The sequence below is a fragment of the Castor canadensis genome, chromosome 2 (genome assembly GCF_047511655.1).
Source record: "Castor canadensis chromosome 2, mCasCan1.hap1v2, whole genome shotgun sequence".
In the NCBI taxonomy this organism is placed as follows: domain Eukaryota; kingdom Metazoa; phylum Chordata; class Mammalia; order Rodentia; family Castoridae; genus Castor; species Castor canadensis.
This window is the reverse complement of record NC_133387.1, coordinates 62,579,468-62,607,297: the sequence shown is the minus strand read 5'-3', so window position 1 is coordinate 62,607,297 and position 27,830 is coordinate 62,579,468. Positions and strand designations below refer to the sequence as shown.

Genomic DNA, 27,830 nt, shown 5'->3' with positions numbered 1-27,830 from the left:
GCCACCCAGCCTGCTTATTAAACTTTTGGACATGAGATAACTCTTATGAGCCTTTTTTGTGTGTGGTGTGTGGCGTTTTCCTAACAAGCACAACAATGTTTTAGATAAAACAACTTTAAATTTAAACTAACATTGGAATTTAAAAATACTTCATTTTTACTTTATTTTTTTATTTTCAGCTTAATTTTATTTCCTCTTATACATGGGCACAGCACAGGAAATGTTAAAAAAACAAAACAAAACAACCAAAACCAGACCAGCTCCTTCCCAAGTTGGGGACAGGTGATGCCCACAGTGGGCAGGGCCCTGGTCTTTTTGTCCACTGCCTTTCCTCCACTTAAATTTTGGCCATGAAATCAGGATGGGTAGGGTTAATAAACAGGTTCTAGGAGAAAAAGAGGAAGGAAGGCCTGGGGGAGGGAAGGACAGATTTCCACCCACCATGGGCCAGGTTCTGGAAGGGCTCTGTAGAGGAGAAAGGATGTACAGGAGAAAGAATACACCAGGAGGGGGAACACTGTCTTCACGGGGCTCTCTGGAGCCATGTTGCCCATGAAAAATATTTGCATGCATTTACTACACTGGGCTAGGTGCACAAAGGTGCCAGGAAGGTACCTGAGGGATGATGGGGCTATCGTCCCTCAGATGTTGATTTCCAGGGCCCAGTCCTGGTGTCTCTGTAAATCTATACACAATTCACCAGCTTCTATATACAGAAGGAGGTCACCCCTGTCTTGGAGGCAAAGTCAGCTCTGCTGCCTACAGCCTGGAGTGCCTGCCTACTGGTCTGCTGGGTATCTTTGCCAACCTTAGGTGTCTGGCCCATGCACCAGCCCAACCCTGTTAGCTACCCACATGCCTCCAGCGATCAAGGGAACCAGCCTTTCAGGTGAAGTTCCCTGTCTGGTCCCCTAGAGAGACAAAGCATGGGCCCCACTCCAAATCTCTGGCTCCAGCCTGCCTCAAGTTCTCTGGAGGCCAAGGCCCAGACAGTTCTCATGCTGCATTAACTCCTCATTCGGAATGTGCTGTGCTTCCAGGAAATGCCAGTGCCCCCAGAACATCATCCAAGAATCATTAAGAGTCTGTGAACCCATTTGGGCAGGCCTTGAATATACTGCACCATACCTGGAGTGAGGGCCTGTACCCACATTGCACCATGGAGAGCTCCAGCTCCCTCTCTTGAATTTCCCTGCCAGACAGACTGGCTCAGTGTATCTGGATTGGTCAGACATTGAACTTCACATGGACAAAGCCTGGACATTGGCTTTGGGTCAGAGCTCTGTGGAAAATGCCCTCAACCTCTTCCCTCATATGCTGAGGATAAGAAAGGGGGCCAGGGACCACAGCCCCAAGTTCAGAGCCAGTTACAAGATGTGAAAAATGGGCCTCAGCCCAATGCAGAGGCTTCACCTACTGCTGGGTTTCCCTCACCACTGCCATGCTCCCAGGGGCCAGGCACCCAGACACTGCCACCTCTTCACACCCTTCTCAGCCTTGGCCCACACAGGCCTTCACCAGAGCTACATTCCCCAAGACAGCAGCCCACCAGGGAGTGGTGTAGGGGCTGGGACTTGGGTCCTTCTCCACTCCCCATGCTCTACCCTGAAACTGCAGGGATGACCCAGGGCAACTAGCCTCTCTAGGATTCCCAGTCTCAGGAGTCCTCCCCATCTCCATCCCCACCATCCCAAAGGCTGGGACCAACTGACTTCCTTACAAAGCTCTGGGTCCAACAAGGATGTCCAGGGGTATACATGATGGAGCCCAGCATAGAAGCAGGGCACCTGGACAACACAAGCTGCCCATATGCCGGGACCTTGGCCTCAGAGCCTCAGGAACCCACCCCTCACTCTGTTGAGTCTGCTGCTAGGGAATCTCGACAAAGAACAGAAGAAATGTATAGACATATGAAAAAATATAAAAACAATAAAAAAGCTAAAGAAGTCTCTTACAGGCAAAATGTAAAAAAAAATAAAAATACTTCTTCATGCTTTTATTACAAAATTAGTGAAGGCAGAAAGCCTACTGCAGTGTACTTAACCATACCTTTAGCTCTAAGGATTAAAATACTCCTCACTCATCACGTATTATGACAAAAGTGTCTATTTTCTTTACTTATTTTTAACCTTATAGAAGTAATTTTATTATCTTTCAAGAGAAGATATCCTTCTCTGAAATAGAGAATGTGAAACTTATCCTATTTTAAAACTATGACAAAGAAGTGAAGAAGCATTTTCAAGGCAGAAAAAAAAACTTTACTATGTCTGTTTTCTCACAAACATCTCAAAAGCAATAAAAACACCATTAAAGATAATTATACTAAGTTATACTTTATAAAACATTATTATAATTATATAATATTTCTAGTTAAATTTGACAAAAACCTGAAATATTTAGCAAAACAGTTTTGAGAAGTTGACTGTAAACATATACTCACAATCATTTCAATGATTGTACCTTGTGTGAGCATAATTATATCAAACAGACTGGCAAATAGAATGAAAAAATTTAGATTCAAAATTTTGAAATAATGTGTGTTTTAACTATTCTACACAAAAGAACAGAGCAGCAAATTGTGTGCATTAGGATTAATAAAAGATACACTTTGGTTTTGACTGACAGCAAAATCAAAGTGACAGGGTCATAATAATAAGTTTTTAAAGAGAACATTTACACTTAGTTACTCTTCTTCTTAACTAACAGTGTGGCTGATACTCCAAATCAGCAAATAAATGTGACTGGTCAAGTCATAGTTATTCTAAGATGTCAAGATAATACATTCATCCTTGAGATTTTTTTTTATTATTTCTTCATGTAATTAAGTTTGTGGAATACTCTCAGGGGAATTCAAGTCCTCAACCACCTGAGTGCAATGGTTTGAAGGTGTTCTTTCAAATTTCATGTTGAAACACAATCCTGTGGTAGTATTAAGAGGTAAGGTCTTTGGAGAAGTGGTTTAAGTTGTGAGGGCTCTGCCTCCATGAGTGGGATTTCTGCCTCATAAAACAAGGTTGAAGGGAGCTATTTTGCCCCATACCCTCATTTGAGGACTTAGTAACAAGGCTCCTTTTGAAACAGAGCAAGCCCTCGCTACACGCTGAATCTGCCAGTGCTTGCAGTATGGTCTTCCCAGCCCCCAGAACTGTAAGAAAAATTTTCTGATATTTACAAATTATCTCATGTATCGCATTTTTATTATAGAAGCCTAAATGGACTTAGAAAATCCCTGTCCAAAACTTTTGACAGTAAGTAAAATATAAGAATACACATTATACAGTTAAATTAATTGCACATATTATTTATATGTAATCTAAAACATTTCTTAGTTAAATTTTAAGGATATATATACATTGTGTATATAGATAATACAAACACATGTGTATATCCATATATGTTAATAGTTAGCTAAATTCCAGATAAGTCACTCTTCAAAATACTTTACATCGTCACAAACTACTCACAAATTCGTATGCTTATTTTTCATTACATTAACATTAACTTAGAGAACATTTGCTTCTGCATTTCCCCTCACAGCTGTCTGGAGTCTCTATTTATGATGTAAGTCTCACAATTCACCAGGATTCAAGTCTTACATTTACATCAGTTGGGTTTCCACATTTGCTTGTTGCTGGAATTATTTACCTTTCTCTACTTTTTCTGCAATCATGTCCTCCACAATTGGTTCTTGCAAGGGTTTAGATCACCCCTTAGGTATTCAACTTTTAGTACCAATTATCACATCCTTGCATTGCAATTTGTTATGCTACTTCTGACTCTGAAAGTGACATTGTTTACCATCAGTGGCTCACATGAACAAACTGTTACTTTCAAACAAAAATGATTTCTTCTCAGACTATTAATCCCTCTTCTTTTTACATCTGATATTTTGGTCCACACTTCTTGGTATTCTAATATTGGGTTTTCCTACATTTTTATTGTAGTTACTGTACATGCTAAATTTAACTTTTGGTGTTAAATAATGTAATTTTTAAATTTAGATATTTCTCTTTGGTATCAACCTTTAAGTATATAAAAATGGTCATGTGTCATAGGACACTATAATATTACTCTGAGTCTAGATATTTTCATTTTCTTCCTTACTTATTGCTTATTTTGCTTTTTTTAATCTGCAAGTAGAATTGGGAATTTTTACACATTTTTGAGAAAACAAAGCAACAATAACCATATCACTCACATATTTAAATTTTACTAATTTAAAACACCAAACTAAAAATTTAAATACCTTTTTGCATGAGTAATTTATAATGCAACATAATTTAATCTCAAAGTAGAATCATGTTATGGATGGTAAATAATGATAATAGCATTTCTCCATACTACAATATTCCCAGTTGCTTGATGATGATATAGGTAGAATGGGTACATTTTAAAAATAGGGTATTCATAAAATTAGAATCTGTCTAGTCATATTTCTGGATTCATACCATAGTCATAGTTTTTCTTCTGTGTTAAGACCACCTCTTGATTCTAAACCTTCAACATGAATACATGCCCCTTAGATTTCTCACCCTTACTACTGATGAATATTGAAGATATCTATTGAGTCAAATAAAGTCTATCATGTTAAATTCAAGCCATAGTAACACCCCACATAAGAAATACATACAAGCCAGTGGTTTATGCCTGTAATGCTAGCTACTCTGGAGTCAGAGATCAGCAGGATCATGGTTCAAAGCTAGTCTGAGCACATAGTTCATGAGACTCTATCTGGAAAAAGCCCTTCATAAAAATAGAGCTGGTGGAGTGGCTCAAGGTGCAGGCCCTGAGTTCAAGCCCAGTACCACACACAAAAAAAGAAATACATATGAATATCCATTAAAAAAGATAAAAAGGACAGTGCAACCTATGCCAACTTAGAAAACTATAAACTTAATTTATTATCATCTAACAACAACATCCATAAAATCTGATGGATTTTTTTTCAAGTAATCATTCTTAGTCCATTAGAGTCAGTCAGACATTTTTCAAAGAAAAGAGTATGAAAATTATGATAAAATAAAATATATAAGTGCAATTAGGATGAATATTTTTACCTCACAATAAGAAAAGGATATAAACAGAGTCTGCCTCACTCTTTCACTCAATAATGAATCTTCTAGAAAGGCAAGTGCTTGCATAGATTTGCAAGTCATGCAGTTCATACCACACATTCCACTTTTAGGAGAAAAGCAAGTAAGGAAAATAATAATCAAATTTACATCAGAATTTAACTTTTTTTAGTAATTTCTAGTATATTCTTGAAATCAAATCAGATTCAACCTTATGAACCACATACACCAGGTCATTTAAGAACATAAATAACACTCTTATCCCAAAGCAAGGTGCAAGTATAAAATAATAATTTCAAAGGAGAATTTTGGTAATGACTTTATAATGACTATATAACCTTCCGATAATTTAGTACACACCAAGGGAATAAAAATACATTGAATATTTAAATTCTGTAATGCTTATTTATATTCACAAACTTTATAGTATCATTGTTTATGTTGGAAGACTATTGCAGAACTACATAATTTTTTATTTAAATAGTTCATTTTAAGATTTCTTGAGATATTATGGCATAATTGTAGTCAATCATTAAGGCATACAATACATTAACAAATAAAATATATACCTTATGTGTATATATCATTTATCAGTAATAAATTATATATTTTAATACTTATATGAAGACAATTTTCAAATTTGTGTTATTTCATAAGTCTTACTCCTGATTTAGGTCAATTTTCTGACCTAAATAAGAATAAAATGTACTTAAATGGAGGAAAACATTAACTTATCAATATGTTGTAATTACCAGCATCATATTGTTTTTCTTGATGTGTAACTTTCTAGGTTTTGATCCTGATAACTGTTTAATAGCAAATGCCATATCTTAAGAGATATTTTAAAATAATGCCTAAGTACATAGCATTATTCTAATTTTAGAAATTCCTTTTTTTTTTTAAATTTTCTTTTCTTTTTTTTTTCATTTTTCTTTTATTATTCATATGTGCATACAAGGATTGGTTCATTTCTCCCCACTGCCCCCACCCCCTCCCTTACCACCCACTCCGCCCCCTCCCTCTCCCCCCCTCAATACCCAGCAGAAACTATTTTGCCCTTATTTCTAATTTTGTTGTAGAGAGAGTATAAGCAATAATAGGAAGGAACAAGGGTTTTTGCTGGTTGAGATAAGGATAGCTATACAGGGCATTGACTCACATTGATTTCCTGTGCGTGGGTGTTACCTTCTAGGTTAATTCTTTTTGATCTAACCTTTTCTCTAGTACCTGTTCCCCTTTTCCTATTGGCCTCAGTTGCTTTAAGGTATCTGCTTTAGTTTCTCTGCGTTAAGGGCAACAAATGCTAGCTAGTTTTTTAGGTGTCTTACCTATCCTCATCCCTCCCTTGTGTGCTCTCGCTTTTATCATGTGCTCATAGTCCAGTCCCCTTGTTGTGTTTGCCCTTGATCTAATGTCCACATTTGAGGGAGAACATACGATTTTTGGTTTTTTGAGCCAGGCTAACCTCACTCAGAATGATGTTCTCCAATTCCATCCATTTACCAGTGAATGATAACATTTCGTTCTTCTTCATGGCTGCATAAAATTTCATTGTGTATAGATACCACATTTTCTTAATCCATTCATCAGTGGTGGGACATCTTGGCTGTTTCCATAACTTGGCTATTGTGAATAGTGCCGCAATAAACATGGATGTGCAGGTGCCTCTGGAGTAAGTCTTTTGGGTATATCCCCAAGAGTGGTATTGCTGGATCAAATGGTAGATTGATGTCCAGCTTTTTAAGTAGCCTCCAAATTTTTTTCCAGAGTGGTTGTACTAGTCTACATTCCCACCAACAGTGTAAGAGGGTTCCTTTTTCCCCGCATGCCTAAGTACATAGCATTATTCTAATTTTAGAAATTCCTGTTTCAGAAACTCCTTACTTTTCAATCATATTAAAGAAAAGTTACAAATTTCTTTCAGGTTTTAAGATATTTATTTCTAGCTGACTTAGAAATGCCATTATATTTGACTTAAAAAGTGGCAATTGATTCTACGAGAATGAAAGTATCCAAGTGTATACAATGGGGAGGAGAAAGGATTTCTTGTCTAAATTCTCTTTACTGTACAAAGCACTAGGCTTGGATAGGACCAGGTTGGTTTTCATGAATCTTTTCCAGTAGTCTGGATACCAGGAGACAGAGCAGGAAGCCAGGGCCAACTCTTACAGAAAAGTGGAATTAAAATGCTAAGAGGAGATGATTCATAACAGAAATACATATTGGTGCCTATTGTGTGACAAGACCAGTCCTAGGAATTAAGCACATGATCATGAACAAAACCAGCACTGGATTTTCATAACTTATAATCTATGAAATCAGTCTTTTCCATTTTAATGCAATAAGTATATTTTAATGTAATATGTATAAATTCCATGCCCAATGCAAATATAAGTTTATGTACAATGCTCCAAAAATAGCCATATTAATAACTTACAGTTTAGAACTCAAGTTAGTGGAGAGAAAATAGTAGTCAGAATAATTAAGGAGATTCGCATATGGCTACGCATCAGCTTGGGCTGACAAAGCTGCTCTTTATAGTCTGTGGCTACATGACTCCTAAACCAGTCTGACTGACTAGAAGAACAAGTAAGTCGGGAACAATTGCTATGTGATTGGAAAGAACCAAGCAGAACAAAAATCTTCAAATACAATATTCTTTTCTTTCAATACAGGACAATTTGTGTGACTTAATCCATGGCTTATGTGAAATAATACAGAGATTCAAAACAAGTTAAAAAGTAAAATAAAATATAGAAATGGTGCTGTTATGACTTTAGAATCCATCTTTATTTTGAGTAGGCCTGCTATACAAATTTTGGAAAAAAATATTTTAAAAAAGAAATAAATGAACTCTAAAAGCAATTACATTTACTCAATTTTCATTAAGTCCTATTTTAAAACAAACCTTACAAGGAACTAATTTTAATTTTCTATATTCAAAAATTATCCTTTTCCCACCTATAATGAACATAGTCCTTTTCCAAAGCAGGAGTGAGGAAGAACTGAGTTCTCTCAGGATAAGCTGAGGAATTATTTGCCAATAAGGACAGTGAGTTACGGAAAAAGAATGTATTTAACACACACATATTGTAGTAGGATTTGATGATAATTGTCTTCTCTCTACTCTCATAAATTATACCACAGAGAGATAACATAAACTAGAGAAGAGATTTGTTCTCTTCATAAAGCAAAACCCCAGCCCTTTCCTCTCCACTAGCATCCATTGGCAGTATTGCCTGGCTGAGAAACTTGATCATAATCTCTAAATTACTGTGGAGTGTGGTGGGAGTTGAAATCTGTTTCATTAAATGGCAGCAAAGGTGCATTTTCCCATTTTTTCTTATCCATTATAAAGACTTAAATGGTAGAATTCTATAATAACAGGCTCCGGTAGCAACAGTTTAAGAACTTTACATCAGACAGACTTTATAAGTAAAATGGTAATTACCAAATATAGTACCCAATGTTTAAGGAAATAAAAAGGCTTCTGATGAAGATTATTTAAATCAGCTTTTTTTATTCCTCTCCTTTTTGTGTGGTAGTTCATCTAGGCAGGACAAAATCAATTCCTAATTTTTAGAAAATTATCATTCCATAATTTTCATTACCCTCCATTGAGATAGTAAAGAACCGCTAGAAATAAATTTTTATGAAAAGTTAACATGCATCTGGAAAAAGCCAGGTGAGTTAATTCTCATTCTTAGGTACCTACAATAAGCATAATTACCACCAATTTCAGAATATTAATGTTTGGAAGCAAATTTCTTGTCACATGCTAAACTTTGCTTCATATTATCAGAAACTATACAGGTACAATTTGTTTCATATGAGCAAATAATTTACTTTCTGAGAGGAATTCAGTGGTATTTTCGTTGTTGAGCACCCCCGTTTCCTCCCTTAATAATTTCAATGAATGAGTGTTTCACCTGGTCACATTTTACTGTATGACTATAAACATATAGTCAGTTCTTGTTTCCCTAAGTTGACTGAGATATCGGTGATAAATTTTAGGCCCCAATTCTCTTAAAACATAAGAAAACAGAAGCAGATCTGAGTGTCACAAAACTTCTAGGGAGCCTGGCCTTCAGGTCTGATCTTTTGTGTGTGTGCTTGCCTTAAACAATTAATAATCAAAGTGGAGGCTTTCTTCACTCCACCTGTGGCATATATGTACCACTTGCATGTTATGTGAGTTATTCACTAAGTCATGGAGTCATTGCTTGTCCCCCAGCTCAGGAACCCAGATGGAGGCAGGTGGAAAGTGGCAAGGGTAACCTGTTTATTTTATAGGGACTTTCCTTGGCATGAGATCTAGTCTCTACGCCCGAGTCTGGCATGTCTCAGGTGACTCAAGTTAGCTCTCATGGGCTCTTGAGTTCAGATCCCACATGATTTATGCCTGTCTTGACTGGAAAAAGAGCTTGATCTGTCCCCAGGGACTTGGACTATTTCATATGCTGGTGCTCCTGTGATAATTCATGTAGGTAGAACTAAGAGCAAAGACACAGGCAGCCATCTGAACCAACTGACTGTGCTGTTTTCTGTTTATTCCCATTGCTTGGCTATTATATAAGGTGAGGTGTTCGTGTATACTATGCAGCAAATAACCTGTTATTTCTAACAATTTTATATAGATGTGATGATAAACCATGTCCCATAATACATAATTACAGTGCAGAAAGAAAACTACTCTCATTGTACAAATAAATTGTAAAGTAGGTATTTCAAACCATGGACTAGAGTGTCTCACACACAAAATCCACACCACTCATGGCCTCCTTTTTTCATTCTATAAACATTAGTCATGTTGTTCTTATTGAAAAAGAGATGCTTAAAATGACAGTATTTGTTTTTAATATTAGAAAATTGTCACTACACATTTTTAAATTAAGTCTCTCTCACTTCTTTGTATTGATTTCATTTTTCTGGAATGAAAGCAAACTAAATTGCCAAAGCCCCAAATAAAAGTGAAAACATAAAACTTATTTTTGACTGAAAATAAGAGTCCTTTGAAGACCATAGACTATTTAAAACATGAGGGTGCTCTGAACAATTTATGCTTTAGGTTTTTGCACTTCAAGTTTCTGAATAGACAGCAATGTGAAATTCTGAGAAAAGAATGCAGTCATAGCTATAGTACTCTCAAGGGCATAGATTTTATGTGCTTTGTAAGTTTGATGATACTAACTTGAAAAATGTCTTTGAAACCAATTGGTCCAGGTTCTCTGAGTGGGTTATAAAAATCTGCCCAAAGCTTAAAGAAAAGAGAGTAAAGGCCAGTTAGATAAGATCATCTTTCTTAGAAATAAATTTAAAAGTGAGGTAGGTAAGGATGTTACCTTAGAAAAAGGAAAAAATGTTGTTAAACAGAAATCTTGGTAATTATGTAATGAACATAAAATACTAATCACGTGAAACTATATAATCAAAGGAAAACATAAAATTATAATGAAAACTTGATAATTATTATGAACCCGTGTAGAACGATGGCTGTCAGAATGCTTATGATTGGTATTTGAAAATAAGCAGGTTCTTGAAAGCAAGAAAGTTTCATCATCCTACAATATGACCTAAGAGGTAGTAGGAACAAATTTTTGTGATTATTCTGTGATCTGACTTCTCCCCTCTTTCCAGTGTACTCCAGAAGGCACTCTGCTGGGACTATGTAATATGTACAATGACTAAACATTGGTTTTTTTTGTTTAGAATGTTAGCCCCCATCTCATCTATAAAAGTCTAAGTTCTACAATTCTATCAAGGTTGTATTTACATTTTATCATTTTTGATAACATCATTCTGATATAGCCTACACAGTCCAGCATTTCCAACTTCTGTAGAACATACAGATAGAAATATTAATATAAATCCATATGTGATTTTATGTCGCCTGCAGTTAGACTCTGTTCCTTTCATACATATAAGATTACCTTTCTCACTCCTTTTGTCATATACTCGGGAGCAGCTAGGCAGAGTACTCAATGTGAAGAGAATGCTTAATGAGTGAAAAATGATTGAACAAATGAGACAGTTTAAAAGACTGAAACATGAATGGATAGACATTGGTCTCAGAGTACAAGAACCTTACATAAAAGCATCTGTTGATTTTTTTGTTATAATGTTGTGTATGTATTTTTCTCTACCCTATGAGACTGGGGATTCTCTGGAGCCTATAGAGCCTTAAAAAATTTATCTGTGTCACAGTGTCCCATCATTTAGCATAGCTATAATAATAGACTGCTAGCTTTTACCAAGAACCCACTTCTTTTCCTTCATGGGCACACAAGTAGATTACATTTGTGAGCATCCCTTGCAGTTGGATGACTCATTCTCAGAAACAAAATGTTTATCAATCTCAGGATATACCATGAGGTAGTGAAGGAAGTATCCTTCTGTTCCATGCTCTCACCTTACTTCCACTTGAAGGGTCCAGAAGATAATGAAGCAAAGCCACAAAATAAATCAGTCATTCAATTAGCTGGGAGAGCTTGTCTGCTCAGCAAGAATGAAGAATGAATATCCCCCTGGCTAGAGAGAGGCAAGAGATGCATTTAAGGGATGAAAATCTAAAGAGGTACTTTCTCTCATGTGCTAGACAATATTCTCGATATAATTAAATTATTGAGAAGGACTCTTGCTGAGGAACAAGATACCCTCTCATTGCATGAACCTGCTATGGACCATATATAGTTCCAATGGGAAAGTGTGAACTAATCTTAATTAGGCCAGTCAATAGCCTATTTGTTTGTAAAACATATACTACTCAAATTACCATTATGATAAATAGAAAACCAAGTTTTTTAGTGCCTCGAGTTAAACATTAGTGAGCAAAATTTCCAACAAGACAATTACCTAGTTTACCTCAGGAATGAGACAAGGGTGTCCACTCTCCCCACTCCTATTCAACACAGTCCTGGAATTCTGAGCCAGAGCAATAAGGCAAGAAGAAGAAATAAAAGGAATACAAATAGGCAAAGAAATAGTCAAAATATCCCTATTTGCAGACAATGTGATTTTATACCTCAAAGACTCAAAAAACTCCACTCAAAAATTTCTAGACACCATGAACAGTTTCAGCAATGTAGCAGGATACAAAATCAACTTACAAAAATCTTTCTATACACCAACAATGAACAAATTGAGAAAGAATATAGGAAAACAATTCCATTTACAATAGCCTCAAAAAACTTAAATACCTAAGAATAAACTTAACAAAGAACATAAATAACCTCTTCAAGGAGAACTACAAACCACTGAAGAAAGAGATTGAAGCAGAATACAGAAGGTGAAAAGATCTCCCATGGTCATGGATTGATAGAATCAACATAGTGAAAATGGCTATACTACCAAACACAATCTATATGTTCAAGACCATTCCTATCAAAATTCCAATGACAGTCATCACAGAGATTGAAAAATCTACCCTAAAGTTCATTTGGAAGCACAAAAGACCACGAATAGCCAAGACAATACTCAGCAAATAGAGCAATACAGGAGGTATCACAATACCCAACTTCCAACAATATTACACAGCCATAGAAATAAAAACAGCATGGTACTGGCACAAAAACAGACATGAAGACCAGTGGAACAGAACAGAGGACCTAGATATGAATCCACACAGCTATGCCCACCTTATTTTTGACAAAGGCACCAAAACATACGATGGAGAAAAGACAGCCTCTTCAACAAATGTTGCTGGGAAAGTGGCTATCAGCTGGCAGATAGCTGAAACTAGATCTATGCCTATCACCCTGTACTTGTATCAACTCAAAGTGGATTAATGACCTTAATAGCAGACCCAAAACCTTGCAGTTAGTACAGGAGAGAGCAGGGAGTACCCTGGAAGCAATAGGTATAGGCAAGGACTTCCTCAGAACTCCAGCAGCCCAGCAACTAAGAGAAAGATGGACAAATGGGACCACATGAAATTAAAAAGCTTCTGCACAACAAAAGAAATGGTATCTAAATTGAAGAGACCACCCGCAGAGTGGGAGAAAATATTTGCTAGCCATACATCAGACAAAGGACTGATAACCAAAATATATAGGGAGCTCAAATAACTAAACTCCAAAATCAATGAACCAATAAAGAAGTGGGCCACTGAACTAAATAGAACTTTGTCTGAGGAGGAAATCCAAATGGCCAAAAAATACATAAAAAATGTTCACCATCCCTAGCCATAAAGGAAATGCAAATCAAAGCCACACTAAGATCCCACCTTATCCCAGTTAGAATGGCTATCATCAAGAACACCACCAACAGCAAATGCTGGCGAGGATGAAGTGGGCGGGGATGAAATTCCCACTGCTGATGGGAATGTAAGCTAGTACAACTACTTTGGAAAACAATATGGAGGCTTCTTAAAAAACTAAACATAAATCTGACATATGATCCAGCAATACCACTCCTAGAGATATACCCAAAGGAATGTGAGTCAGGTCATTACAAAAGTGCTTGTACACCCACGTTTATTGCAGCACCAAGAAAATGTGGTATTTATACACAACGTAATTTTACTCAGCCACAAAGAGAAATGAAATTTTGCCATTCGCAAGTAAATGGACAGAACCAGAGAACATCATCTTAAGCAAAGTTAGCCAGGCTCAGAAGGCCAAAAATTGCATGTTTTCCTTATATGCATATTATAGACTCAAAACAAATGCAGTTAATATTATTGGAGATGGGTCACACACTAAGAGGAGAACATGCACTGGAGACATGGAGAGGAAAGGAAACCTAAAACTTGAATGTGGTTGATGTGCACCCTGATGAAGGAACGAATAAAGTAATCTTTATATGTGAAGGGGACCCAGAAGTAGCAAAAAGATCTGGTAGAAAAGAACCAATGTGGGTTGTAATATATAAGTGCATAGAAGCAATGCTAGGAATTTCTCTGTATAGCTATCTTTATCCTAACTAGCAAAAATGATATGTCTTTCTTAATATTTCTTACGTTTTCTATTCAACAGTGGACAGCAGGGGGAGGAAAGGGAAGTGTTAGCACAAGCAATGTATACACATGTAAGTAAATGTAAAAACAATAAAAGAAAAACAATTTAGAAAACAATAAAAAAAGAGAATTGCCTAGTTTAAGACCTGATGGAGTTGACTTTAATAAGACTTACTATTCACATAACCCATATACATTATGCTTTTTTTTTTTTTTCAGTATTGGTGTTTGAACTCAGGGCTAACACCTTGTGCCACTCCAGCAGGCCTTTTTTGTGATGGATTTTTTTTCTTGAGATAGGATCTTGCAAACTATTTGCTTGGGCTGGCTTTGAAATTTGATCCTCCTGATCTTTGCCTCCTGAGTATCCAGGATTACAGGCATGAGTCACCTGCACCCAGATATATCATGCTTCTTAAAACTGATAACATTGTCTTGGCAGGTAACATTTACTAAATTAAATATCTTGAAGTTTAATTCCTTGAAATGACTTTTAAAATAAATATTATAAAAATTTTAAAGACATAGAAATTATGTGAATTAAAATTATTATTTTATACCTTTACTAAAATTGTAAATAAATTATTTTTAATAACATTTTCCTTTACTTTCTGAGAACCAAAGTTTTATATAATGTATGTATACATTTATACTTTAAATTTGAAAATTAGAGAGCAATTTAATCCATAAGATTTATCTTGTAGGAGTTATTTATACTTCTTATATATTTTACATTACTTTATGTATATATAACTTCTGTGTGTGTGTGTGTGTGTGTGTGTATGTGTGTGTTAAAAGATAAAAATGGTTAGCTGGGGATATAGTTCAGAGGAGACAGAGCTTGCCTAGAATGTGTAAGGTCCTGAGTTTGATCCCCCGAATTGCAAGAAATAAAATAAAAACACTGTTATTGAACATGACATAGATTTTATTCTGTTTTCATATTTAGTTATGAGACACATTTTTATGTCATTAGATAGTATTTAAAATATTATTTTGAAAAATTGTCTAAAATTTCCCACTTGATCACAATTCTATGCAACTCCTTTATTATTTTTGAATTTTATGGAATTAGTGCATTTGTTGTAGTATTTTGTCTGTTCATTTTCATTACTGGGGCTTGAACTCAGGGCCTTCACCTAAGCCACCCTACCAGCTCTATTTTTGTGAAAGATTTTTCAAGATAGGGTCTCATGAACTATTTGCCTGGGCAAGCTTTGAACCGTGATCCTCCTGAATCTCTGTGTCCTGAGTAGCTAGGATTACAGGCATGAGCCCCTGGTGGCCGGCAGTAGTTTTAGACACCTTTATGTGCGATTTTGATAATTTCTATGAGTAAACTTCCTAGACTTTATGTTGTTGGGTCAAAAAATACAACCATCTATAAGCTAATTTCTAAAACTTATTTTATATTCCTTTGTGTGGTACCTATGTATTGATTTAACCATATTCCAGTTTAGTACTAACACTTTCTAATTTTGCTCATTAGAAAAGTAATAATGATCTTACACAGTTGTTTTTATTAGCAATTCTTTTACTTACTAATTTGTAAAGAACATTTTTATTGAGATGTTTCTTCTGCCTTATTATCCATCTCTCCCTACTCCCCATAAGTATTAGGACAATGCCTTTTCATAGCTTAAAAATGCCTATCACGTATTAAATTTATTAGATTTCAGGGTATCATATATATGCAACTACCCTATTTCAGGATATCACTTATGGCATTTTATAAAGTAGTTTCAAATGTTTAGATATCAATTTTTTTGGACTTCCCCAATGTCTTCTTGTATTTTTATGCTTAGAATGTCCTGCTTGTTGAAAGAGAAATGTAACTTAATCCTTAGAGTAAGAAATGAACTCAACTCTTCATGCAGTCTTCAATCACATGCATTTCTCCGACAACTCTGCTTTCCGAGAGCACTACAGCAATGTGGACATGTGGACTCAAAACAGGCAACTCAAGTCATGGCAGGTCATCTAAATTCAGGTGTTTTCCTTCGTAAAACTGACAATGAAACTTTAAACAAACGAGTTTAATTAAAAAAGAAATGTTCATTGAAAAATAAGGCTAAGTGTTTCAAGTTATTATTTAATTTAGATAAACAGTAATGATTCCAAGCAGATGACACATGTGAGCATTTAGTTTTCACAGCAAGTTCTTTTTCTTAGAAGTTTAGTATAGAGCACTCTCTAATGCTTATTTGGTCTGTGTCTCATTACCCTTCTTTTGTTCCCTCATTCTTTGTCTTAAGACCCAGATTCTTCTACTGGGTTTTACTGACTAAAAGAAGGTGGTAATCTTTTAGTGTTCAGTGGACTCATGATGTTTGTGAGAGACATGTCCTGTCCTGAGATAAATCCACCATTCTGTCAATGCCACTATAGCTTGCGATTTCCGATAAAAGAAAATCAAGTATAATTGAACAATTAAGCTTTGGGTAAGCTTTCTGTAGTACTGTTCATTATAAGTCATTAATTCATCTGGACAGGAAGTTGTTTTCCCTAAAACCTAAGTGAATTACTTCCATATTAGTAAAATTTCTTCTAGCACCAGTGAAATCTGAATAATGGAAAATTCGTGTTTATTATCTGCCTTCAAATGTTGTCAAAATCACATGTAGGACCTCTATTAGTTCATTTAAACTGTTAATCTAAAAGACAGGTTATCTCGCTTTTTTACTGAACCACTTTTTCATTGATTCAAAGGACAAAGTATTATCAAGAGAACTATGAGCAAAAAACAATTGATCTATAACAATGTATAGATGTAATGGAGATCAAAAAAAAAAACCTCTTAATGAATGTAGCTTAATTGTAATTCCCTTGAGCTCAAATCAACTTTCTGTAAGAACCCTAAGTTAATCAAAATATTCAGGTTCAAAATATTACTTTTAACAGAGCTCAGAAAACTGCTTTCTGATTTTTGACAACCTTCTTCAGAATCACTGGATCTGGGCTCTGATTCTATTTACATAACATTTTAACCCATGTAGGAATCACCAGGTCTGGGATTTATTTCTTAGAGACTGGTAGATTCAGATGTATAACTGCACTAGTTATAGAGTTGCCTGTGGCTAGGTGAAGGTTAGGTACAGTTGTTATAATATTAAAAATATACATCCATCCACAGAGGACAAATGCCATAGATTAAAATGTTTGCTTCTGGAAAAATATCCTATCTATCTGGAAAGGTCTCTCTATGTGTCTTCAGTAATTGGTTGATTATGCTCTAGTTTAAGAACCATTAATTTCCATAAGTACCATAACACCTGACTGTAACAGGCATGCTTCCCTTATGTTCTAATAAGTTATGTTTTCAACAATAATGATCCAATCCCACCTTAAAATGAAAGTTGGCACAAATATTCAGCACTTGCCTGAAAAAGATAAGTGGTAAATATTCCTGCATCAAACTTTACTACTATTCATTTCTATTAACCACATTTCTAAATATTTAGTATTAATGCTTGTATAGCATTAGTCTACCTATTTACCCAAGATCTTAAGGAGCATATTTTAACCTTATTTTATTTTATTCATTGCTAAAAAATAGAAAATATATGTCAGTTTCACAGATGTTTGTCAGAATAGGAATTATGAGTTTACATTCATGAATTGATCTACTTAATCTCAACACCAGCCCTTTTGTTCCCACTCAGCCTTTTCTTTCTGCTATCCTTCTCTTAAATAAAAAGACATGATTTTTGAAGGATATGGGTATGCAGAACAGGAAGAAGATCTTTCACAAGAATGATACACATTGCAGAATTACAGAACAACAATTTTACTGAAGTGTGTTGTATTATTGAATTAGTGAAATCATTTTTAAACACACTATTGTGTACAGAAAATATAAATTATATATATGTACATTAAAACATATATGTAAGTATAAAAAATAATACTTTAGAATAAGGAAATCAATTATACTTTGAGAAAAGGTCATTCTAATTTTTTATTTTTATTTATTTATATTTTTTTAAAGAAAATTCACATTTTATTTAGATTGAAATAAACTATACAAAATTGATTTTTTTCACCAAAAAATAACAGCAATCTTTTCTGTATTATTTCTAAATAAACCACAAAACATTTATTTTTGTAGTTTTTTTCTAATAAGTCAAGATGAAGCAGTATATATAATCATGGAAAAAAGAACAGATAAGCCAGTAGGGATGGCATAAATTCTTTCTTGAAGCAGAAGTGTCCAACATTGACCTGATGAAAAGCTTATGAAATGTAGGCTCAACAAAGGAATGTAAACACAAACTACCAGGTACAGAGCAACAATGCAGGCCCTTACACTCCAACTTGAGCTGCAACTGTTCCTTTAAGTTCATTTGACAAAGACAAAGTCTACACTGAATCTTTGTTTGGTGAGCTCACAATTCACTCTCTGGTAATTCCCTTAACTGTTTATTACAGATTTTATCTTTTTTTTTTTCATTGCTGGGATGGAATCTAGAGCCTTGTGCATGCCAGGCAAGCACTCTACCACTGAGATACCATCCCAGTTCTTGGTTTTTTTGAGACGGGGTCTTGCTATGTAGCCCAGACTGGGCTTGAACTCGAGATCCTCCTGCCTCTGTCTCCCCACAGTCATTATAACAGATTTTTAAACTACACTTACAACTTCTACTAGTCAAAAGTCAATAGTGGGCTTCATTATAACATTATATAAAATGTATTCCTTTCTTCCATATCTCCTCAAAATTCATTTTTTCAAAAAACTGGTAATTCAGTACCTGGTAATTGTATCCACAGTGATAATACATGTTGTATCTAAAATGACTTAACTAAAACAATGCCAGAGTGCCACTAGTAGAGATAATTCAGAGGTGAAGTATAGCATTTCCAATGCCATTTTTTGGAAGAAGAGACAGGTATTCAAAGCATGAGTGTTCAAACACGGGCCATTTAAATAAGCAGATCATCAATGGTTAATATGTTCAACTGGAGGCATAAAGGCAAAGCTATTCGGTGATTAAGTGGCCCACAACATCTTATAGCTTTTTTTCCATAGAAGACAAAGCCCATTAAAAAAGTGTCTTAGGTATTTTCAATGGTTTCTGAATTATCTGTAGGAAACTCTGACTTAGTTGTATAGAGTTTGATATATGTGTCCACCATTAAATCCAGATCATGTTTTATATCAAAATTTATGTTAAGCAAAGCCAAATTACTTGACCTTTGGTCTGTCAAAGTGTTCTTCAAGTATGCTTTGAGAGGCTTTCGTCCATTTTCATAGTGCTCATTCTCAACCTTCATCACAGGAAGAATACACAGTACTTTTAGCAAGGCATACACATTAGGGAAAAACTTGATGTCAGGCAGATGAAGGGCTTCATAAATGGTAGAAGGAAGTTCTATATCTTTCCCTCTGTGTTTCCACTTGATTCTCCAACAATGAAGCTCAGCTGAGAGTGTGTCAGGATTGGGTAAATCACTTCTGTACATGTTAGCATGGTGTTCCTCTGATGTGTTGAATTTGAGCTGTCCCATGACTGAGGTACCAGAGATAAGCATTTAAGAGCTTTGAGGTGCTGTTCTGAGAATACATCTTTAAGTTCCTGAATAATATGCTCCACTGTTGGAATACTTAGAGTTTCTTTATAGTAACTCTCAGAGCTTAGCTGAGAGTCCAAGTTACCTTGCTGGGCTCTACGGAATTTCCCAGGAAGTTTCATCTGAATATCAAGTTTATTTGCCAAATTTGTGGCTTCCTCAAACCAAAACTCATGATAAACTTTAATATTTTCCATCACTTCATTGAGAGAATGTAGCACTGCAGTCAAGCTACTGGCGGCAAAGAAGACATCAGAAGTTTGTCCCTGGAGATTTTTTCCAAAGGCTCTTGTAAAAGATAAGACATTTTTAAGAACAACAATGGTAACAATAAAATCAAAATCTGTCACTGCACTGCAGAGTACAAATGCTCGGCCCATTCTAATTTTTTAAATAAACAAGGCCACAGTGCTGACTTTGCATTTCATCTTTAGAGATACAAAAATGATCCACAAAGACAAGCAATTTGAAGCTCATAGTTAACATACACTCAAAAGGAAAGATGTATAGCTGTGTACCTTTGGGCCTGTGGTGTGGTAGCAGCAGAGTAAAATCTTTGCCCTGAAGTTTTACAAGAAAATTCCTTGAATATGAATTGTAATGATGAAAACAGCATTCACAAACTGATTTCCAGCCACTGTATATATCCTTGGTATAATATGCATTATAATTCTTACAGATTTTAAATATATTTGTGCTATTGGACTCATGTAATTATACCTCATAGGTAAAAGTAATTTTCTTTAAATGACACACTTACACATTTAAAATGATAGGCATTTTCTATAAGCATAGCTATCTGGATGCTGAGCAGTTCTTTGGAAGTGTGTGCACCTATATGGGGTTTCACTAGTGAAATGTGAAGAACCAACCCTTGACTGTGATCATGGACACATACAGGACTGGTTATGGATATGGTTAATATATTTCACATATTTTGTTTAAATCTTAAAATCCTAGACATCAAAGTATATTTTTATTATACTTAAGTAGGAATTTTCAATGATTTTCATATTTGTTCTTCACATAAAATCAATACCTGTTCCATCAGATCAAGTATAGATAATAATCTTATCTGAGAACATGCCAGCACACAGGACTGGTTTCTGTATAGACACACTACATACATTCTTTTTCATGTGAGCACAGGCCATGGTTGGTATGTATACAACCAAGGTCTCACATATGTTATTGGAATAGAATTTGCTATCACTAGGAAGTGTCACAACAAAATTTATTGAAGGAATAACTTGAATGATATGCTGCTGCTCTCATTCTGATATCATCACTTCTTGGGTAGAGTATAGGGTGACCAAATTTCAAGAGTGACAAAGAATGTAGATTATACACAGCCATCATTTTTAAAAAGACTATAGCTGTGTCATCATATTGCCTGTTTCTTGTTTTTGACTTTAAATCAAGTTGAAAAGAAAGTACATGCCCTCAATTTTTTTAAATTGTTTAGATGCCAGGCTGCTTTAGAGATAAAAATCCAAACTTAGATACAAAACCCAAATAGTGATATAGACTCTAAAATTATAAGAGTAATAAAAATACATGAATCATTATGATATTATTATTCTATTAAAAACTTTCTGATGTTTTAAAAATAGACATATGTGCAAAAGAAAACATGTACTTATTACTCTATTTTACTGATCAGATTAAGCCTCCACAAATGAACAGAAAGTCTCTGGAAGTTAAAGAAATGAGAAAAGGAATATAAAGTAACTTTTGTTAGTACAAAGATGGAAACTTTGAAAAGTAGCTACATTCAGTTAAGGTGTGCCTCAGCATTATCAAATATCCCCTCAAATAAAGAATGGACATAGATTTTGTAAGGATTTGTGTAAGATTTTAAGGATAAAATGATATTCGTGGTTTCAAATACTGTGATAATTAGGACCAGTTGTACCAATATTCCCTAACAAGTGCTCTACAAAACTTTGAGGAAGCTAATCCTAGAACTTTGTATTAAGTAGGTTACCTGTGTGAGTCAGTTTTCTTTTGCTATAACAAAATACCTGAGAGATCAACTCAAAAAGAGGAATAATTTATTGTGGCTCAGTTTCAGACATTTCAGTCCATGGTTGGTTAGCCCCATTGCCTTTGGGCCTGCATTGGGATAGCAGCTCATCGCAAGGACTATGCTCACTTCATGGAAGCAGGGAAGCAAAGAAAGACAGCAAGTGAATAGCATCCCACAATCCTCTTTGAAAGTACACAGCCTCCAATTAGGTCCCACCTCTAGAAGTTTCTACCATTTCTCAAGAGTATCAATCTTTATTTCTTTCTGAGCTCTAAAAGCACAGACTTTTGAATTTAAGATTACATTTTAACAAAATAGCTATTATCAACAATGATCTCATGAATTTATTTTATTTTATTTTATTTTTTCATTTTTCTTTTATTATTCATATGTGCATACAAGGCTTGGTTCATTTCTCCCCCCTGCCCCCACCCCCTCCCTTACCACCCACTCCACCCCCTCCCGCTCCCCCCCTCAATACCCAGCAGAAACTATTTTGCCCTTATTTCTAATTTTGTTGTAGAGAGAGTATAATCAATAACAGGAAGGGACAAGGGTTTTTGCTGGTTGAGATAAGGATAGCTATACAGGGCATTGACTCACATTGATTTCCTGTGTGTGGGTGTTACCTTCTAGGTTAATTCTTGAATTTTTTTTTAAAGTTGCAGTTTTTACAGTAATCACAAGAGTATAGTATAGAGACATTAGAAAATAGTGGTATCATTTGGCCTAAACCTTCCATTTTTCACTGAAAACTAAGGATCAGAGACAGAGACAGGGACATATGAAGAAAGAAGGAAACTTTCATTTTATATCTGTGTGTTTTAAAATTATTACGAGGATAATAATAATATTAACCTCATACCAAGTCAGTAAAACAATATCACCTTTAACATTATGCAAATGAGGAAGCTGAATTTCAGAGAAGGTGAGGAGTCTTGTTCAATGCCATGTAGCCATTTTCAGGGGCAAAACCAGCTTTTTAACAAAATTGGAATTTCATAGGAAAATTAACCTTTCTATTGAATTACTCTGTACTATAAATTCCATAAGGGCACTGTTAGATGTGAGGAAAATTAGAACTGGTTCAAACTTCATCCAGTGTGTGACCGTTGACAAATCACTTATGCATTCTTTATCTCAGTTTCCTCTCCTATAGTATGGAGATTAAAATGGGACCGATTTTATTAAGATTCATATGAAGATGAAATGTGACAAAGCACATAAATGTCTTATACCAGTGTCCAACACACACTCACATACACATTTATATGCACATAGTGTGGACTTAAAGATTTGGCTGATGTTTTTGTTGCTATTTCTACTTAATGTATTGCTTTGTTTGTTTCTTGGAGGTACTGGGCTTGAACGCAGGGCTTCACGCCTCCTAGGCAGGTGCTGTACCACTTGCATCACAAGCCCAGCCCTTTTTGTTTCTGTTAATTTTGAGATAGGGTATTGCTTTATGCCCTGGCTGGCCTAGACTGCTATTGTCCTGTTTGTGGTTCCTTGCAGGGATGGGATTACAGGTGTGTACCACCATGCTCAGTCACGGGTAGATGTGTGTGCAGGGGTTCTCATGAAGGCCTCAAACCATGATCTTCTTAATTCCTGCCTCCCAAGTAGCTGGGATTACAGGCTTGAACCACTGTGCCCAGTCCTAAAGGATAAATTCTACAGAATAGTCCAAAAGTATTTTTATGTATTCATTAATTGTATGTTTCCTGATGACTACAAGTTTATATGTAGTAGACAAAAATGATATTTAGAACATGTTTCATTAATATTTAATGAATTGATATATCAACTGCTAGTTTTTTGCTTATATGAGTATTTGCATATATAATATGTAAAATGTAGGTGAAATTTTGACACTTGGAGAAAATTTTTTTGCTTCTTTTTTTAAAAGTTCAATAGTAATTCTTTTAAAATTACTAAAAAATTACTTCTGGATGAAGTGTGGGAATTCACATTTTAGGTGTAAAAAAATAACCACAGTCAAAATTTTATGAACCCTTTCCAGAAAACGCAGTATTCAACTGCGGTTAGATTTTGTTTCAGGTAAACATTTTGAAAGGAGGTCACATTCTGCATCACGCGTGCCAAAAGTGAGCATTTCAAGACCTAAACTCCTGTTCTACTGCCCGGGCACACACGGAAGTCATCTTACACTTAATCTGGCCAACTTGAAAATGAGTATTAAGACTTTGGGGAAAGGATATTTTCAAAATTTGAAGTGAGTACAAAGTAAACTTGATAATTCAACATTAAATCTGACACAGACGACTGTGTTGAGTACCACAAGTAGCCACGGTGCCACAGAGCAGTGTGGAATGTGAATTTCCACAGAGGGAATCTGCAGACTGATGGGAAACCTGCAGCACTTTGTCACCTGCTGGAATTTGGTGACAAGATGCCAGAGGTGTTTTTAAGGGTCAGGATGCAAGTGGAAGATGGCTCCTCTCCCTCTCCTGTTCCTAGGAAAGACAGTGCTATTGTTTACCTAAAGAAAACCAAGATTAGGTAGGATTGAACCCTTTCCATAGCTTATTTTTCTTCTTCTTCTTTCTTTTTCCCCTCTTCCCTCTTCCTTCTTCCTCTTCTTCCTCCTCCTCCTCCTCCTCCTTCTTGTGTGTGTGTGTGTGTGTGTGTGTGTGTGTGTGTGTGTGTGTGGTATTGGTGTTTGCAAGGCCCCATGCCTGCTAGGCAGGCGCTCTGCCACTTGAGGCACACACTCAGGCCGTTTTGCTTTAAATTATTTTTCAGGTAGAGTCTCATGCTTTTTCCCCAATCCAGTTTCACACCTCAATGCTTCTACTTCTGCCTCTGTGTAGCTGGGATTATAGACATGTACCACAGCTTTTTTGTTGAGATAAATCTCACTAACTTTTTTAAGACCAAACTGGTCTTTAACATCCATCTTCCTGAGTAGCTGGGATTAGAGCTATGAGCCACTGCACCCTGTCCTCTCCATAGGCTTTAAAATATATTTTTAATTATAATTGATGCATAGTAAGTACATATTTATGGGGCAGAATGTAGCATTTCAACACATGTATATAGTACATAATTATCAGATCAGAGTAACTGGCTTATCTGTCATCACATATATATAACATGAAGAAATTATATATATATATATATAAAATTCATGCTTATTCATAGATTTTAGCATTACTTTTTGTCACTAATATTACTTTTGAGTTATATGAATGCATTTTCATTCTGAGAACCTGCAAGAATATCTCTGTGTTTGTCACACACATTTTTGTATTTCCTGGAAACAATCTCACACTCTAGGGAACAAATTAAAAAAAATAAATTCAGACCACTGTTACATCTAGGCCCTTATCCTACATCTAACACTGTTATTTCCCTCAGTACCATCCTCCCAAAGAGCTAGGGGCCCCTGGAAAGTTGTGTTTTGCTTACACAAATCTATAGCCCTCTCAATAAACCACACTCTGGGTGCCTGGATTTCCCAAACTTCTCTTTAAATATCCTTGACATTAATTCCAGGATGTTTCTTAGGTATACTTCCCTAAGGGAATTGCATTGCTCACGTGTATACCATTAGGTCCAAGAGAGTTTAATGGCATATTTTGTCAGGAATTTGGAGAGTGGCTGGAGACTAGCTATGTAGGCTGAGATGCCCACCTTAGTGCACATGACTTTTCATGGTACTTCATGGAGTTGGGATAGGATGAGAAAACAAGCAGGCCATGGGCTTAGACTAGAGGTCCAGCTCCTATGTGCAATGGCTTTAGGGTGTCAGAGAATCCTGAATTTGACCTGGCCTTTCTAGTCATTATACAGCTGTAGTTATTAACATAAGACAAAAATTATGCTTAATTTTTATAGCTTGCCAGATTGATTTATAACTTTAACTATTTAGACTTACAGTATCCATTTTGTACTTTTGCTCCAGGCCATAAAATTATTAGGGCTTGGTTTGAAGGAAGTCATAGCTGTATAAAATGTAAATCATATCAGGAAATCATATCATTCCACCTCAGCATGTCAGATTTTAATTTTTTCTCTCAGAATTTTATATGAGTAAGAAAATAAGAATAGTGTTCAGACAGCACTGGTCAAATTAATTTGTAAATTCAGAAAAAGATAGCCATCCTTATTTAAAACTATTTTGTTGCTGGATACTTCGTATTTGGAAATAAAAGCTCAAATTCTACACTGACTCCATTCTTTTCTCTTACCCATTTCTCTCCATGCTGCAAGAGTCCAAACATGTTCTTCATTATACTTTAGTAGAGGCCACCATCATGCCTAGGCATTTAAGTCAATGGAATCCCTGCACTTAAATGAGTTCCATAGGACCTAAAGCAAATTAAAAAACACATTCAATATCGGGGTAATTTTAGCCACTAAACTTTTAGGTTCCAGATAAATCACTTAAGTAAACTGGGTCAAAGAAAATATCTTTTCTTTGATGATTGACAGATCTAATATTTTTGAGATCCCAAAATATGCTTTGTGTTGATGAGAGACACGTGACATTACCCTCTAGGGGGCCCCACTCTTGAGCAAGAATGACCTTGTAACCACAATGAAAACAAAAATCAACCAACCAACCAAAAACTCACAAAGGAGCCCTTTGAAGTTTATGACGATACAAGAATAATTCAAGCCGCAAATCATGTTGCTGGAAGATGTTTTCCCCAGTTCTCTGCATTTGACTATGTAAAATTATCTGAATGATAATTAAGAGATTTAACAATTTACTGACCTCAAAAGCTGCTTTAAAGCTTTTAAGTATTTTGTATTGGTACTGGTATTGATTTTACAATCGAAATTCATAGATACTATTCATAGTTTTAAATAAAGTAATTTACAAATAAGAGATTTCAAACAGTAACAAAGTATGACAAGATATTGCAGCCAGGATAAGAGTTCTGAAAGCATTTCAAATAATTTCAAATATTTGAAGGCTTATGATGTGGAAGAGGTAGTACTTTCAAAACTATTTCAATAAAATTATGCCAGTGGATCCAGACCATGGCAAGTTACATGCAAGTAGTTCCTTAACTTATATATTTGAACAACTATAGTTATTGAACATGGGGACTAATGCTTTCTGGGTTATCATTATCTAGCAATGAAAGATGGAAAGTCATTGAATTGAAAACTTCCAGCCATATTTATAAGATTATATTTCTTCATTGGTTAGGAGGTTGACTAGGGAATTCTGAGAGTTTACATCAATAGGCAGGTTCTGTGATTCACAGCAAATAAGTTCCTATAAAAAGAAAATATAATCAGTTTTCCTTTTTCCAGGTTTTGAATTTTCTTTTATATTGACTATTTATATTTTTCTTTCATTCATCTGTCCTCATTCAGAAAATTATCATATTACCTACCATTTTTCAAAAAATTGCCCAAAAGAAAGTTAAAATTTAAATCAGCCATTAAAACTAGGGTTGATGTGGGGCATCATAGGATATAGAAAGAAAAACAGAGACCAAGTGCTAATATCAACTTTCTAAAAATGCCCAATGCCCTCAAATTATTCATGCAACCCTTCCTTGTGGCATGGTGCCACTAAATGTTTTAAGATGGTTTTGCTTCTTGGCTTAGGAAAATTGATTGTTAAAAAGAAAAGCAAAAGAAATATCTAACACGCACATTTTATTTATTATTTTTATTTTATTGTTTTGCATTTACCCACATGTGTATGCATTGTTTGCCACCCCCCATTCCAGGCAGAACCTGTTTTGCCCTCTTGTTCTATTTCTTATAAGTATATGGAATCCATCAACCATATTCCTTCACTTTAATCACCTTTATTTGCCCTCCTCACTCCCACAAGTACCTTCCTCACACTGTACCAATTTTACAATCCTGTCTTTTGTTGTTAATTTCTTTCTTCCCTGTTCACCAGTTTTTATTTTATTTTTCTTTTTTCTTTTATTTTATCAATTTTACACTTACTTACATGTGTATACATTGTTTGGGCCACTTTCCCCTCCTCCTCTGCTCCATTTCCAGGCTGAAACTGTTCCACCTTCTTGTCTAATTTTGTTGAAAATATAAGTGATAATAAGAAAGACAAAGCATTTTTGCTAGTTTGAGGTAAAGATAGCTATACACAGAAGTTCCTAGCATTGCTTCCATGCACTTGTGTATTGCAATCCACATTGGTTCATCTCTGCCAGACCTCTTCGCTACTTCCTGCTCCCCTTCATATAATTGT

At 35.4% G+C, this 27,830-nt stretch overlaps 1 protein-coding gene and 1 pseudogene across 6 annotated transcripts in view; both read right to left on the bottom strand.

Annotated features, from left to right (window-relative positions):
• Positions 1 to 27,830, bottom strand: part of Magi2 (membrane associated guanylate kinase, WW and PDZ domain containing 2) — a 1,413,820-nt gene that overhangs the window by 1,340,716 nt on the left and 45,274 nt on the right. The window lies entirely within an intron of this gene.
• Positions 18,097 to 21,215, bottom strand: LOC109702255 (52 kDa repressor of the inhibitor of the protein kinase-like; annotated as a pseudogene).